Below are 14,667 nucleotides of genomic sequence, written 5' to 3'. Positions count from 1 at the left end.
AAAACTTAGAAACAGACATACAAATTTAATTTAACAGTAAAGTGAAATTGGTATCAGATTTTGGCTTTTGTATCCTAACATTACCTAATAAATTATTTCTTTAAAAACATGAAAAGAGCCAAACTCATAGGCCACTATAAATTGTTGGCTGTAGATTGTCTTGTAGATTACCTACTACAGAGATCCAGAATAGCCTAACTTCAGAGAATTCACAAAGTGCAAGGATTACAATATGAAAAACAGCCAGGGTGAATCTTTACTTTTCCTTTGAACCCAAGAGATTACAGATGGCCACCCTGTATTCCTCCACCCCTTACAACCTCTGCAAGCGGAACTATTTCAGTAGGAAAAAGCAAAATCCAGACCCAACCATACTATCCCCCTGGACATCTATAAGGGCTTCCACTCTCCCCTGAGACACTACGGCTTTTACCAGCTCCTCATCAAGCAAAGGGTGAATCTGGCAGGAGCCAAATAAAAAAAAAAGCCAAGACTGGTATTGGGGGCCAAGGTGAGATAAACCTCTTCTGTAATCCTGAAGATGAAGGGAAGAACTGTTCACATTTTGTATACATTCAATATTTGTCTTTTCATCTTGATGTTTCAGCTCTGTGATTAATTGCACTGCTTGGCTCAGAATGCCTCTGTCAGAATAAAATCTGGGTCTTTTGCAAATTGTTCTTTTCTGAAATGTTATCCCCTCTATTAGCATAAATGTTTCAGTGTTTTGTTAGGGGTGTGGGGGGCAGTGGGTGTGCTTGGCAAAGTTGTTATTCGTGTTTTGACTGCCTGTGAATTTATGCAGTCTAAAATTTAAACCTACAGGGGAAAATGCACACCTTGCAGGTTTGGACTCTCTCAGCATGCTATTCTCTTAAAGTAGATGCAGGGATTTTCTAACAGAGTACATTTTTGATCAATAGGTTTATACACAACACACAAACTCTTCTAGATGAGAGGCAAGGGGCTAGCTAGAAAAGAAACAGAAGAGAGACAAACTATTGAATTGTAGATTCACAGAATTTAAAACCCAGAAGAAACTCAGACATCAGCTAATCCAATATTTTGTGTTGTACAGAACACTACACTGACCATCAGGATGCACCTTCAAAGGGGGTGCTATTTTCAAGCAGTTTTGGGCTTCACTGAGTAGTACACCTCCTTTCAGATATTTAGAGTGACTATTCAGTTACCAAAAGTCCTGCAATGTAAAAAAAAAATACATATATATTATTTAACCCACTGTTTCCCAAACATATTGAACCATCATCCCCTGTTTCTGCATTTAACATTCCACAGAACTGGTGTTTCTTCTTGCAGATCCTGTCCTAGAAGTGCTGATCTCATCATACAATGATTTTCCAGATGAAGAAACGGACATTCAAAATTAACTCATTTGGCCAAAAACCTGGAATTAGTTAGTGGTTGATAATTCAGAAAATAGCATGACTGGAGTTTGGATAAATAAGCAGAGATCCCAACATCTTTCCTTTCCACCCATACCTCACTACAAAATAGTTGCCTCTCCTGAGTCCCTGCCTCACTCTCCTCAGACTCCTACATTCCCTCAACTTCTATTTATCTACTTGACCAATGAGCACCTCTTAACTGGCTCAGATTCATTCATTAATAAGTGCATCCTTTCCCCATGGGAAGCCTTTTAACAATGACTTACCAGGCAGTGGCTTTAATGGAGGCCATGGCAGGAATAGGACAGATAATTTAAGGCAACAGAGCTTTGTGTTTCTCAACTTTATATATGTTTATTGTAGGGATTTCCCGGGAAGGTCTGGAATCAGACAGGATAGGGAAAGTTTTCTCAAACTGATCATAAAGTAGATGATCCTCTCCTTAACTGTTAAGTCCTCTGGTTCCATCTTCTCTGCACTCTTTTCCATTTTCCACATCCAACCTTATTCAGTACACGGTTTCTCTTGGAGAGATGGGAAACCCTCATGCAATGTCAGAGTGGGCCAGAAGCCACAGGAAACGAGTTTACCCACTTGCCTGCAACGCCCTTCAGGTGCTACATAGCACTCTGCATTTCCTGATTTTGTTTAGCCTAACTGGAAACTACCTCTCCTGCAAAGGTCTTTCCTAGATAGTTCCCAAGCCTAGAAAACAGTCCCCCTACACAAGGTATCTTTCTTTGAAATGCTATTCCACTATAGCTATGTATTGTCCTTCATTTAGAAAGTTGAGCCTCTAAATAGCTAGCTTTGGTGGGAAAATATCTTTTGCATCATGTTGATCATCACTCGCCAGGCTTGGCTATACCAAAGAACAACACTGGCAACAGTGGAAGATGAACCCTGAGTTGTTTCTCAGAACTGGGTGGAGTGGATGTTGATTCTGCCATTATCTCACCTGGTGCTTCTTAAAACAACACTTTCAATCAGCTGGCTGTGATTCCAATCTATGACAATGGAACAGGAAGAACATTGGCCATTAGAGATTAAATCTTGCCTTGTCTCAGTCTCCGTTTAAAAAGTGCCAGTCCTCACTATGTATGTTCCTCTCTTCTATGAGAAGGGGGCCATATGGGAGATGGCTCATGAAAGAGTTTTTCAACAGCATAGAAAGATTTTGTATATCTTCACCTATATATAGCAAGTCTGATATATTGTCCTCTATTTTATTCTACCAGAATAAGGATCAAACACACTGAACACATGCTATATACATAGTTAGGCAGCCACCATGTGACCTAGAGAAAAGCAATACTATTGAGGTAGTAAGAAATTACATATGAATAATAAATCTGGGTCACAGGAAGAAGAATGATTATTTTCTTCCTTCAACTTTTCTGTTGTTTTTAACAGAAATTATCAATGCACCTTAAAAAGCATAGTTCAGCTTAGTGTGGAAGTGTGAAGCACGCCAGTTTTTATTTCCACCGGTGAAGATGGCATACCTCACTTCCCCAAGTCCTAGGTCATGGTGACTAATGACTTACAATCTGTTCTGTATAAACCTCAATACTAGAGGGTATTTCTAGAAAACAAAAGCAGGGAAGTGTCTCTGAAGAGAACAGTCAGTTTATGGGATTTGTTCTTCATGGACATCCAGAGATTAAATTAGGTGGTACTTGTTATAAACAACTAAAACTATCCTTTCCATCTAAACCAATCTTTCAGGGCACCTGGGTGGCTCAGTTGGTTATGCATCTGACTTCAGTTCAGGTCATGATCTCGTGGTTCGCGAGTTCAAGCCCCACATTGGGCTCTGTCCCTCAGACAGCTCAGAGCCTGAGGCCTGCTTTGGGTTCTGGGTCTCCCTCTCTCTCTGCCCCTCCCCTGCTCGCACTCTGTCGATCTTCCTCTCTCTCAAAAATAAATAAACATTAAAAATAAATAAATTAAGATAAATAAACTGATCTTTTGTGCTGCTCCCATCATGATCTCCACAGCTTTTTCTCTATGAAAGTGCTAATTCTATTCAACATGTTTATTGAGGTATTACTCTATACAAGACACTAGGCTCACACTAGCATTCGAGAAAAATAAGACATTATGTAAATAATAAACTAAATGTGAGAAACGCGTCAGTAAAAAAAAAATACAAGCCTAAATAAAAGACTAACATTTTTTTTTTCAACGTTTATTTATTTTTTTTGGGACAGAGAGAGAGCATGAACGGGGGAGGGGCAGAGAGAGAGGGAGACACAGAATCGGAAACAGGCTCCAGACTCTGAGCCATCAGCCCAGAGCCTGACGCGGGGCTCAAACTCACGGACCGCGAGATCGTGACCTGGCTGAAGTCGGACGCTTAACCGACTGCGCCACCCAGGCGCCCCAAAGACTAACATTTTTACTGATGGGAGGAGAATCAGGAGAAAAGGTTTCTGGGGGGAGGTTGCACTTTAACAAGGCCTCGAAAGATAAAAAGGATTGTCCATTGGGAAGTAATGGATGTAAGGACACTCCTGACCAAGGATGTGTCTGACCAAGAGTCAGAACTGCTGCAAAAGTTTTTGGGAATTCACTCAGTTGAGTGATTAGGAATATGAATTAAAAGAATTTCATAAAAGAAATTCTTCTATGAAGTTATACATAAAAGAAAACCATGTACTTCTAATACCCGTCCTTTGATCTTCTATGGAAAGATACTACATAAGTGCAGAATATTACTTCTATTAAAGTCAGTATTTTTAAGTGGTAATATTTTTAGAACACTTGAAAGTGGGGTTTTTTCCTCTTCAAGATAGAAATATTGTAAGAAATTAAATGTATTCTGCATGAATAATCAAGTCAAAGAACAGTGAAGATCTACAGAGCGAGAAAAGAACAAATTCCAGGGAGATGCGCAAGATCTTTTAAATTATTTATTATAGATCTCATGCTCTTAGAAGCCAAGAACTCTGTTTCATTTAGTTTGGTCTAAATACCAACATTTTGCCACTTTCAGTTGTTCAAAACTATTTTATTAGATCAGCATTAATGAGTAGTTTTAAATGTCAAAAAATACATATTGGTGCCTACTCATCTCGGAGCTTAAAGTTTAATTGGTGCAGCCCCTTGGTTTTATAGTTGAAGCAAATGAAGGCCAGACGGTGGGTGACTAACTTGCTAAAGGTCACCCCGCTAGTTCACAGCAACCAGTTAAACTGGAAGAGACTAAATAACTTGCCCAAGGTCACACAGTTGGCAATGGGTGGGCAGAATTACAACACAGGAGAACTTGGCCTCTAACCTTTACACTGCACTGCTCCTCTGCCAGTGGAAAATTAGCATAATCCTGCACAAGTAGGTAGGGTCCTGTAGATGAAAAGCCATACAAACAAAAAGTAGAGAGTAATAAATGCTATTATTATAAGTGCAAGTAAGTGTATACATTATCTAAATTGCTTTAATGGCATAAAGGAACCAGTATTTCTAGATGTCTTGATGGAAACTTAAATAATATGTACATTTTCTAATTTATTATACAATTCAGTACTGAAAAGGGAAAAATGGGATGAGAATAATGCAATCCTTATTTCTCCTGCTTCTTGCATGTAAAAACATTAAGGAATATATTTTTGAAAATGTTCACCCAAAATCCTGCCACCCAAACACAATAACCATATTGTTAATCATTTAGGATGCTTAAAGAGACTTGCTTTGATAATTCAGATAACAATCTTCATTTTCTTTTTCATGGCAGAGACAGTAGGGCAATCCTGGGTTTAAGAACTCTTACATCTATGGCCTCTGACAGATCTATCAGAAGACGAAGATTCCATAGCCAGTACTTCTGTGTCCCCTAATAACCTATTATGTAGTGATCACTCACACACACACCTATATGTTTCTTAAATCTACTTTTGATTTTAGCCTGCATGCCCCCTTGGCAAGACAGAGAGTGAGGATGGGCAGGTGAAAGGGCAGGGCAGGAACAGCAATTTTAAATATTTAATATATTTATATATTATATTAATATATATATATTAATATATAAATTTAAATATATAAATATTATAAAGTCCTTGGGCTTATTACTTTCTGCCCCAAATCCCTTGCTTTCAAATGCCAACACATGTTTTCTAGTTCTAATTTTCCACTTTCATGAGAAATGACCAAAGTATGCTCTATGTGTAAATGTGTGCATGAGAATCTGACTTCCAGTATCCATCTAGCCCTTCTTCTGTAGCAACCTGAGAAGGGTAAAAAAGTCAACGAAGTTACTAGTTATGGTAACTAGTCACCAGTTATAACTGTGACCTCTAATTGGCAGACTGAGTGAAAACTAGAATAACCTGATGCAGAAATGATACTTGCAGTATCCCTGACCACGGTGATTCTGGAAACTGGTTACATCCTTTATGGAATCCTGGGAGCTTTGTCTATACAGTTGTTATAAGAAGATGCCAGCTCCAGGGGGCATGGGGCCTCTAGGCCAAGATGGCTCCCACGCCTGTCCAATGTGACCCTCATCTCCTCATACCTGAGCTGTGCTCCCTGGGCGGCTGCAAGGGCTCCCACAAAGGAATGCCTGATGGCAAGTCATGGTTCCTGTCCTACGGTCTTCTGGTTACACTGGTGCCATGGGTGACCAGTGGTAGTCCTGCAGTCAGATTAGTTGAATCTTTTATTTTTTTTTAGTTTTTTGTTAACATTTATTCACTTTTGAGAGACAGAGTGTGAGCGGGGGAGGCTCAGAGAGAGAGGAAGACACAGAATCCGAAGCAGTCTCCAGGCTCTGAGGTGTCAGCACAGAGCCAAGTGTGGGGTTCTAACTCACGGACCGTGAGATCATGACCTGAGCCGAAGTCGGACGCTCCAGCGACTGAGCCACCCAGGTGCCCCAGATTAGTTGAATCTAAGGAGATATTCTAGTAGACATTACAGTAACTTCATAATATATAGACAAGGGTCTTATCCCTTGGGGCTTTTTCTTTCCTGGAAGAGTTGTTCTCTTTATATTCTGTCATCAGATACTAGCTACCTTCCGCAAGTACTCATTCACAATCCTGGACACTGATTTGATCATTTGAGTGTTCATATCTGGTTCCTTCATATCTATCTTTCTTGAGGAATGACAATAAGAGTTGCATGCAGTGACATATATACCAGATTTTATATAATAACAAGATACAATAATCTGTTCTTCCACTAAGATTCTGACAAACCGGGTATATTATTATCTTAACAACAGCAACTTATCAAGCTGATGTTGGCATAGAATATACATTGACTCCCAGGTTTCTTCTAGGGATCTAGTATTAGGTTCAATTATGAATATTTAATAGTTTGTGGCATATATTTTTCTCTTGCAAAGATTATAGCTTACCAGAAAGGGGCAGAGCACACTGGGATCATACACCCTGGGGTCCAAATTGAGGAAGGAAGATGGTGATCCCAAGCCTACGCCTGACAGAAAGGTAAAATCTAGAGCCAATGAAAGAAACAAAACCCTAGTCCAAAAACACAGGACAAAATGAAATGAGATGGAATCAAGGGGTAGGATTTGGATCAAAAGTTGAGAATAAGCCAGAGGATCCTAGATAACCAACCCAGACCATTTCTGTGGCCCAGGGGTTGTGTAGTACAAGGAGTGTCAGGATGACTTTTAGATCATATAAGGTCATATGACCTGAATGAATCACATGACCTCAAAAAACAAAGTGGGCCTTAGGATCTCTTCTTATTTACAATTTCTGTGAGTCTATTGGAGTTTTCACCCATTTCATTCAATTCAAACACTGAACGTGTTTATTGGGAGACTGCCATGTGCCAGGCCAATTGTGGAGTCCAAAGGGAAAGAAACAGACTTGGTCCCTGTCCTCATGGGGCTTACAGTCTACAAAGGAGTCAGCAACGCTTCTGATAGCTTCGTTCTTCATATCCTGATAGTTATGGCAAAAATGGAATGAATCTCTTTCAAGTTCACAGTTCTCACTCCCTAAAGGAGAGCACCAGTGCTCTTCAGCCACACTTTTTCCTAATAGTAAATACAAGGAAGTTATTTACACGCGCTGTATATACAGATAATTCGGGGCAAAATTTGCAAGTACAGATTTCCGAAGAAACAGATATGATCATCAAACAAGCCTTTCTTACAGTAAAACAGTATGAAATCTGAGGTTATAACACTACATTATATTTTCAGAGCACTTTTTCTCATAAGAGCAATGCATGTTCATTGTAGAAAATTTGGAAAACAATGGGGTAAAAGAAGACAATAAAAACATTTGCAATCCCATACTACCCAGAGATAGTCACTGTTAATGTGGTAATGCATTACTTTCTATCCAGATAGATGAACAAATAAGTAGCAAGGATGTATATAAACTTACTCAACAACACATTTTCAAAAAATGGTGTCACACTAGTACAGAGTTTTATATCCCCCCCCCCTTCTCTTAATATTGACTTTAACTTGGTAGATACACTTTTCTTTAGACGGCTGAGAGAATATTATCTGGCTCTGTTGACTACTGATGGGAATAGAATTTAAAACCATCTCCTATAAATGTGCTTGGGATTGCTTTCCCCAAGTACACTTATCTTCAATCTTCCATTTTGCCTTTAATCTTCTATTATTTTTCTTCCCACTTAGGTTGTCTTTTACGTTATTCCTATGGTTCAACTTTATCAGCTTGATTTTTACTTACTCATAAGAACTACATGCCATCTGTGAACATTTATAAAAGTTTAAATAAAATCATCCCCAAACTATTTCCTGGAAGAGCCCATTTGTCCATGCAGAGAAGTGTCTATTTATCTTCACTCTGTTTCTTATTTCTTGGCCAGACAAAAAAGGTCATGAATTGGGAGGGAACTGGGATTTGAAATCTAGCTAGGCTTTTTCAAAGTTTAAAAATATTACATTTTCTGTAACACTGTAGCCACATACTTCCTCCTTTAATTTGAATACAATCCTCCCCCTTTCTACAAAATATGTTGTATTTGATATAATCTGTGTTAGCTTTGAATACTGATCTCCAATTGTCCATGAGGACACAGATCTGGTTCAAGGGCTCCAGGGTCCTCCCTGAAGCCCTCCTCCTGACAGAAACCCTAGGGATACCAGCCAATGCCCCAGAGAGCTGTCACTTACACAACGGAGTTTCTCCATCACACTCGGGTAATAGCCACCTGGTCTTAGTGATTTATCTGTGTCTAGTCTGTTGATTAGGTCTGGAATATCCTGAGCACTTATTTTCTCTATTTCCTGCAATGTGATTATTGCTTGAGAAAGCCTGGGTGTAAGAATATTACTCAGCAAAAGGTGAAGCAAAGAATTCATTTCCACTATGTTCTCTTTTTATCTCTAAGTATATGTTTGGTACAATGTAAGCCAACTGCTTCTACAATTCTCATTTCACAGTATTTAAGAGTCTTTGGCTATTGTTTTAGGAATCTATTGCAAGGATTTTTTTTTTCAAGTTCATTTTGGCTATCTCATTTTTGTGTGCCTGGGATCTGTCACCCTTTGTGAGTTCAATTCAATAATCTGACCCGTCAAAAAATTCTTTCTCATTATATATATCTAAATAAGAATTATTTTTTCTTTATTTTTTTCCTATGTATTCAATGTTTCAAATAGCTTGAATACAAGACCTTTATTTTCCTTATCGTAAGTTCCCATAAGGAAATCCATATACTTACTCCCCACTTTCTAATGGCTAATTTAATTTTTAAGTATTTATTTCCATTTTTTCTTCTTCCATGTCTGCACTGAATTATCTTTAGAGAACTGATTATATTTGACGTCTTTCTTTGGAGTTCTCTCTCTCTCTCATTATAATATCAAATTGAATTGAATTGAAATATATATATTCATCATTATGTGTTCCAATATGCACTACATCTCCTAGGTACTCAGTGAACATTTCCAGAGTGAACGTATGATACCAATAGCTAACAATCATGGGGCATTTCCTGGGTGTCATATTCCACACTAAGCATTTTATACATATCAAGTCATTAATTCTCAGGCACTAGACTGTAAACATAATTGCCAAGGAGTCTGTCCATGTATCCCTAGCATCTGGAGCAGTGCTGGCACTTAGTAGGTGCTCACTAAATATTGCCACATGAATACACTGAAAAGCTGCATGAGGTAAGCATCATTGTTATTCATGCTCTACACATAAGAAAACTTATGTATTTTCTTATGTGTCTCTCCAAAGCACACAGAGGTTCAATCACTTTCTGAAGTCCTACCACAATTAGTATATGTGAAGCCGGGACTTGATTCCAAAGCCAACATACTTAACTAGGAATTATTACTAGTCAACTCATTACCTACCTACATTAATGCAAACAAAATTAATTCTATTTATCTTAAGAAATATTATGCAATGTCACAAATAAACATTGTGTGCAATAATTTTCCAAGAAAAGATTTGCAAATGATGGGGTTTTAATAAATAATCAGAGGCAGTAGATATCTGTATGCTCCTTAATGCTAACTGTGCAAGTAAAAACAGGATTTCTCTCTAATCAATATCTTCTGTTGCATGTGTACACTTGTTAATGACAATTTCAGGACTTTTTGATAAATGGGTATTTGTTGTTTTTTTCCTGAGTGATTCTGGGTTTATATAAGTAATCTGTTTTGTCAATTCTTTTTAACATAAGAATGGCACTAATGAAATAATCATTTATTAGTACCTCCTTGTAATTGTCTATAGAGCTTATGAGTAGTTCCTGCTTATAAAGGGGGAGACTTACATATTTCTGTCACTGTTACAAGCATCTCTGTCACTACCAGCCCTTAATTTTCCTGAAACCCTATCACTAGGACATCATTCTTTAGGGTTTTGTTTACTTGTATATTTAATAACTCATTAACAAAAATAATACACCCCTTTGAAAAAGGACAGTTCCTTAAAAACATTATTAGCTTTCTCCTTAAATCCTCATCACCCTACATCCTAGTGGGAATTAAATGATATTTAGCAGAGAGCAAAGCTTTTTGGGAATGGTACATAATGGTCCCGAAGCCACAGGTTGAATAGTAAAAAGAAGTGCAGAAATTGAAAGTAGGAAAACACTGAACATATAGTCCACACGAAGGAAGGACGGGAGGGAGAGAGCAAAGGAGGTAAAAAAAAAAAAAAAATGAAAAAGAAAAAACTTGGCTCGAACTCTACTAATTCACCTTGGGAAAAATCATAATCTCCAAGAGCCTTATGTATCCCCCCTGTAAAACTGGGGGTGACAAAAATGTGACTCAAAAATGTGACTCCCTCACAGACACTTTAATAGGACATCACAATGTGCCATGTAAACTGTATAGCATGATGTGATACACAAGATTTTTTTTTACTTGACATTATTTGCCTGTAATCAGCCCCATTCTGTAATATAAACATTCATTTTAAAAACATTGTCAACAGCTTTAAAGTATAGGCCCATGAATCCTATCTCCCTTTTTTGCTCTAGAAGCATTTCTGATGTTGTTAACCCAAAGAACCATTCACAATTTTTAACAGGCTTTGTGTACCTACAAGCTCAGAAAGCTTACTGTGTGCTCTGAGGACTAGAGTTCTGTAAAACCTCTGTTTAAACAGGACCTGTTTTTAAGTCCTGTTTCAGTCTGGTGCCTTTGGTCAAGGTGGAAACTAAAATTGAAAACAGATAGATGTTTTACATTTAAATGGGTTTAACATAAATGTGCATTAAGCCATTTCATGGACGATTGCACAAATATCTTTCGCAAACTTGGTACACGTGAGCACATATACAGTAACCATTAATGTCTTCCAGAGAAATAAGGTGCAGATCCAAAATTTTAAGCAGCTATCTTGAGTCCTCTCACTCGAAAGAAAATGTAATGGCTTTAAGGGAATTGCTCTAATAATATCATGGCATCTGCAATGGCTGGCCAGAGCAGAGCAGAACAGAGTATATGTCACCATAGTTCAATTTAACAAGAAATAAGCTTCTCCCTGGAGAATCTAAACTCCCTAGTCTCCCACAAAGAAAATTGAATTTTGGAGGTCACACTTTGGGTAGGTTACCAGAGGGAGAAGCTTAACATTCTTTTTGTGATATGCTCTGGGAGGTCAATGCTATTCCACCACCAAATCGCTACCAAAGATCTGCTCCCGCCTCAACCCCCCTCCCAAAATTATACAAGCCCTTGTAGTTCCCTAGGAAATGGCAAATGATTGTGGCACTTAAGATGCCTGAGACCACGCCGGATGTCATCATATTGAAACACCAAGTTTTGTACGGCGAAGTGATGAGAGGGGTGGATACTGGGGGCAGGGTGTGCGGAGGGGAGGAGAGCTAGTGAGACTGTGGTGTGGGGCAGAACGAGTCAGACAGACCCACAGATAGAGCGCTTTAGGCTAAAATTCACTGTTTAGCCAAATGTAAATCAACCGAACTGCTGTTACCAGAGAGAAAAACACATCGCCAAGTCAAGCCCAGGCGAAGCCCGGGCTCCGTGGGTGGACGGCCCCCTCGCCCAGTCGCCCGGGTGAGTGGTCGGAGGGCCTGGCGAATTCCCGCAATGGCTGGAGGCGCCCCAGCTTACTGCATCCTGGGCAGTGGCCCTGGGTGGGCGCAGCCAGGCCATGGACCCCCCACCCCCACCCCCTGCAGCAACATGTGGGGCGCTGCCACTCCGCCGCCCAGGAACTCCCTCCGGCTGGAGTTCCTGGTGGACGAACACTTGGCCCAGAGAAGGTGCTGAATTACTCCTGGGAGCGATTCCTCCAGCGTTGAACTTGGCAGCTCCTGACATTTCCATCCCACCAGTGTGAGCCAGCGCTACACACACGCACACACACGCCCCTCTAGACCTGCGCGCAGTGCTGGCTTCCCACTCGGGGACAGAACACAGAAGCGGGATGCAGAGGCGAGCACCCCAGCTCCCTCGGCCTCGGGAAGGGGGTTGGGTGTCCTAGCACCGGGTAGTTCCAGGGACTAAGCCCACTCCCTGGTTGGCCCAGAACCCGCAGTAGTTAGAGCCGCTGGCACCAACCCAGTCTCCTTTTGTGCTCTCCCGGGAAGCCCGCCTCTACTCACCCGGGCTGCGCGCGGATTCCGGCCGCCAGCGGCAGCCCGCTGCCCCATCCCACGAACACTGCGGCGCCCCCAGAGTGTGCAATGCGGAGCCCCGCCAGCGCGCGGCCGGAGCCGGGGAGTGCGGGGAGGGAGCGAGGGAGGGAGGGAGGAGGAAGGAGAGAGAACGCGGCGGGGAGGGGCGGGGGTCTGCGGGGGGCGCGCGCGCCACTCCCACTCGCGCCGGGCACTCGCCTTCGCCTGCAGCCCTAGCCGGCCAGCCCGGCCTCGCGGGCCGCGGGACCAATCAGCGCGCGCGGGGGGAGCCGAGCCCTCCACGGGGCGCGCTCATTGGCCCGGCGCGCTCGACCCAACTCCGGGAGAGTCGGCCTGAGAGCCAAGTCTGCAAACTCCAGCCCGCAGGAGCAGACCGCCCGGCGCAGGTGGGGCGCCCCGCTCCGCGCTCTGGCGGGCAGGGGGAGTCGCCGAGTTCTACCGACTGAACGCAGAGGATTTGAGACGTGCCCTTGAAGCGCCTTCCCAGTGAGCGTTCCAAACAACCTGAGCGTTGCTCAGGTTGCACCGATTTCTTCCTGTGAGCGACCCCCTGCGCGGCTCGCCTCGCCTCACCCTCACCCTGGCTAGCAGTTGAGTGATGGAAAGCCTGGCAGTGTGAAATGGCCCCAGCCAAAACTTACTCCTGGCCACCCTCGCGAAAGCCGCAGCACCTAAGAGCTGAAAAGCAAGTCGCGCTCTGGTTGAGGGCAGACCTAGACCGCTTGACGTTTGCAATAGAAAACAATACTGCGGGGTGTAGGATGGAGCGGTGGGAGAGAGAGCCTGGGAGGCAGGTCTTCGTGAGAAAGTGGGAATCTAGTTGTGAGTTTTGGTAGGCAAAATTCTCCCACCCTCTGACAAACCCCCCTCCCAGGTAAAGCTATCCCCCCCCCCCGACCCCCTGCCAATCTCTCGGAGGTACTGATTTTTCTCTTCCTTGTTGTAAATCAGGTTTCACTCTCCTGAACTTTTCAATCCAAAGCCTCAAAGTGGAAAGAGAGCACGACCTTACCCTCCTCCCCTCTTAGCAAGGCTGGGGCTGGCGGGTGGGGGTGGGGGTTGAGAGAAGGTCCCAGGAAGGTCCCCCACTTCTGCCCAGGGTACCTGGTCTGCAAGACTATCTTCGCTGTAGGACCCGCTCCAGGGGCCACATTTGCCCATCTATGAGGCCCCTCTTCTCCGTGGACTATTTTTCAAGCTTCTTTTCAGGTGGGCCTGCTCTGAATCTACCTGCTTCTGCTCTTCCCATAATCTACTCCCCCTCAACATATCGGAGCCCAGTATCTTTCTTAAAAAACTTCCATCCCTTTCCTTCTATTTGTAAGGGATTTGGATAAGATATTTTTGATTAAAGCTCCTGGACCTCAGAAAATTTTTCTCTTAGTGTATGTGCACAGGTTTACACAAGCTCAGGGTTCCGGTGGGCAAAAATAATTAGCACTCCTTTAGAACCTCTGCACACACCAGGTGATCACTGCTGTGCTGTCTTCCTGCAGGGCTCAGCACGTTGAATGAGCTGAACACGAATTAATCAAACTGAAACTGGAAATGTCTCTCAGCAAGTAGGCAGGTTACCTCTGCAAGTTAGAATCTGGTACTTACAAGAGCGTGTGTGTGTGTGTGTGTGTGTGTGTGTGTGTGTGTATGTATGTGGTGCTGGGGGGGGGGGGGGGGGGAGTATCACTGCTACTTAGTCTCCAGGGAAGAAATTCCTTCTTCCAGGGTTCCTGTCCATGTACCCGGTTCACTTGATTTTTTTTACAAAGCTGGCTCACTCACCTCATAGTTTAGTCAAAACTTAATATTTGGGTTCAAAATGAAGTTCAGTATATTCATGCGGTTTATGAGACTCTCAGTTCCTGATGGAGATAGAATCTTTAGGATCTCTTTTTAAAAATGTATTTTAAAAGAATGATAGGCGCACCTGGGTGGCTCAGTGGGTTAAGCACCGAGCTCGGTTTTGGCTCAGGTCATGATCTCATGGTTTGTGAGTTCGAGTCCCACATCAGGTTCTGTGCTGGCAGTATGGAGTCTGCTTGGGATTCTCTCCCTTGCTCTCAGCCCCTCCCCCACTTGCACTCTGTCTCTCTCAAAATAAATAAATAAACTTAAAAAAAAAAAGAATGAGATTTGTCCTTGAAACGTCAGCAGTGGTATCTCTGTGTGC

General features: G+C 42.2%; 1 protein-coding gene across 4 annotated transcripts in view; it reads right to left on the bottom strand.

Moving 5' to 3' along the window:
- Positions 1 to 12,810, bottom strand: part of LYPD6 (LY6/PLAUR domain containing 6) — a 122,836-nt gene extending 110,026 nt beyond the window's left edge. For 2 of the 4 annotated variants that reach the window (XM_053215038.1, XM_027055815.2), the window contains exon 1: positions 12,468 to 12,809. The gene's annotated coding sequence lies outside the window, so the exon portion shown is untranslated. Of the gene's footprint in view, positions 1 to 12,467 lie in introns of all 4 variants that reach the window. The other 2 variants (XM_027055816.2, XM_015068380.3) reach the window with 2 other exon arrangements.
- Between the last annotated feature and the right edge of the window lie 1,857 nt (positions 12,811 to 14,667).

This window comes from Acinonyx jubatus, chromosome C1 (genome assembly GCF_027475565.1).
Source record: "Acinonyx jubatus isolate Ajub_Pintada_27869175 chromosome C1, VMU_Ajub_asm_v1.0, whole genome shotgun sequence".
Lineage (NCBI taxonomy): Eukaryota > Metazoa > Chordata > Mammalia > Carnivora > Felidae > Acinonyx > Acinonyx jubatus.
This window is presented reverse-complemented; position numbering and strand designations above follow the sequence as displayed.